Source organism: Sceloporus undulatus, chromosome 6, assembly GCF_019175285.1.
Source record: "Sceloporus undulatus isolate JIND9_A2432 ecotype Alabama chromosome 6, SceUnd_v1.1, whole genome shotgun sequence".
NCBI classification, from domain to species: domain Eukaryota; kingdom Metazoa; phylum Chordata; class Lepidosauria; order Squamata; family Phrynosomatidae; genus Sceloporus; species Sceloporus undulatus.
The window spans coordinates 153,016,764-153,019,283 of NC_056527.1; the positions used below are offsets into that span (position 1 = coordinate 153,016,764).

A 2,520-nucleotide genomic window follows, 5' to 3' on the forward strand; every position below is an offset into this window, starting at 1 on the left:
TGGCATCTTCAGATGTCCACTCTTGCGACTCTTTGGAGTGTCTAACATAACTATGAAGATGCCAGGCCACAGATAGAGGAGCAAGACATCAGGAATAAACTCTTCTATAACATGGCCACAGAGCCCAAAACCACACAAAAAAAACGTTGAATACAGAAGCCTTTGGGTGTTTCAGTGTTATGTAAAAGGCATATCTTTCAACTCAGCCCCTAACAAATTAGAAACACTAATTCTACAAGATTGATGCATTACAGCCTATTTGTAATACAAAAGGTAGCAAAGAAACAGAAATGAACTCTCCACAGCCCTGAATACCACATATCCCCCCCTTCCCACTGGCCTTTGGTTACTATTGGGTAAGGTAGATGACACAACTTTTTCTTCATAATTTGGGGTTTGTTGTTGCGAAAGGGTTGTCTTTGGGCTTGCTGGCTTGGTGTCATTCTGGAGCTGATCGGCTGGATGCTCTGAGCTGGCCAAAGCCACATTGACCGAAACCTCCCGGACCCAACATCATTCAGTGCCTGGCAATTAAAAGCCTTCATCAGCTTTGTTGAAGTTGGAGATGGCCAGGGAGCCATTCTTGAAGACCAGGAAGCGCCCGCCTTGTTCTGGCTTAGAGGTCAAACTGGCAGCACATTGTCCCCTTCTGCTTCTATGTTTGGCCCATGATGGCTACATTTGGAGCGGCCGTCTGGATTTCCACCTGATCTCCGGTGGTGGTTACCCAAGCAACTGCAGTGCAACAAGAGAGTGAGTTCCTCATGTAGCACACTGTTGCCCATACTGGAATGTAGAACTAATGGACTGATGGCACCATGCAGTCCATTTTCAAGGTCCCCCCCAATAATGAGACCTTCAGATGTTCCAGAGAGCACAAATAATAGACCTTCTCTGGGATCGAAACTGTGGTGTTCTCCAACCATTTCTTTCAACCACCAGCTCCTGCAGGAGCATTTCAATGGTTGTTGTTGATTTGCAACTGGGACAACAGAACAGGAGTCAAAAGTGCCCTCAGAGAGGACAGCAAGCTGGTTGTTGTCAAGCCAGAGGGCCCGCAAGTCCTTCAAGGTCTGGAAGGCTTCCAGAGGGACTTACCAAAACGGTTGCTGCTGGCTTCAACTGCTGTAGAGGTGAGGTTGGACAGGTCTCCCCAAGGGAAGGCCCTGGATCTGTTGTGGCTGGATCGATGGCCAGCAGCTGCACCAGAAATGCAAAGGTCCCCCTAGCAATGGTACGATCTCATGTAGTGACATCCAAAGAGACGCAAGTTGTGGAATCCACAAAGGAGTCTCTCCCAGAGAAGTAATGCTGTTGACTGACAAAGTGAGGGTCGTTGCATTGAGGGCAAGCCAGAGGGACGCCTGGAGGTCTGTGTAAGAGCAATCAACAATATGGCGGCGCATATTTCTCTGGGCTACACATCTGCACACCTCTGGGCAGCACTGGATCCCTACAAGGAACAGTGTCATTAATAAGCAAATAAGCGGGTCCATGTGTCGTTTGGATTTCCACTGTTGAGCTGCAAGAGAAAGGGAAGAATTATTAGTCAGAGCGTGTTGGTATCCTCTGGTACCCTCAGTTGGGTAAAAAAAAATATCTCAGGAGCTATCAGTACTTTCAATTCTTTTTGTATTTGTACATTCATGGGTTTGGATCCAGTCTCTTCTTGGGACATACAGGTGCTTCCCTCCTTTCTTCCTCTCCTCCTCTCCAATTATATGTCATGTCATGCAACATCAGAAATTGATTTGTCATATTTTCATGCCTCCAGATGTCCGAGTTTTGTCAGGGACTGTTTTGGTTAGCCCCAAGTAGCTCAGCCCATTTTGAAATACAAGATGGCTCTCTACCACAGATTCTGCATCTCAGATTCAACCATCCACGGCTTGAATTAAAAAAAATCCAAAACAAACCTTGATTTTGCCAAAGGGCCACTGTTTTACTATGACTTGATATAATGAGATGGAGCATCCACGGATGTTGGTATTCACAGGGGTGGGGTCCTGGAACCAAACCCTGGCAGTACCAGGGTCCTTGTAATATCCATTATCTTCTGAAAAGGAGAGCATCGCCACCAATAAGGCCATGAAATCCAGAGACTAAAATTACACAATTATACGCTGAAAAAAATTGTCAACTACTGTGTTAGTGGTGACAATTTTCTGACCCTAGGATACTCCAGGGGCTGCATAGATTGGTCAAAATGCCCAAAACAAAAGAAAACCTGAAGCAATCTGATGTCCATTCTTGGTCTGTTTGATAATAATCATAGCAACTTACTTAAACTGAGAAGTGAGTCTCCTGGAGGCTTCACCCTTTTCCCCCCAGAGAAAGAAGGAATTTCTGGAATGGATAGTGTGATGGCCACAAAAATAACATGGAGGGTCAACTTTTGTCCCCCCTGTTGTAATGTAACAGATTTGGAACAGAGGTTAAGCAAAAGATGTATAAAAGTGGTCATGGAAAGTGACAGTGAGGTGAAAACCACAGTTCTATCAGGGATGGCATTAAGACATA

The 2,520-nt window shown here is 45.5% G+C and overlaps 1 pseudogene; it reads right to left on the bottom strand.

Annotated features, from left to right (window-relative positions):
• Positions 1-255: 255 nt before the first annotated feature.
• Positions 256-2,072, bottom strand: LOC121934025 (annotated as a pseudogene).
• Between the last annotated feature and the right edge of the window lie 448 nt (positions 2,073-2,520).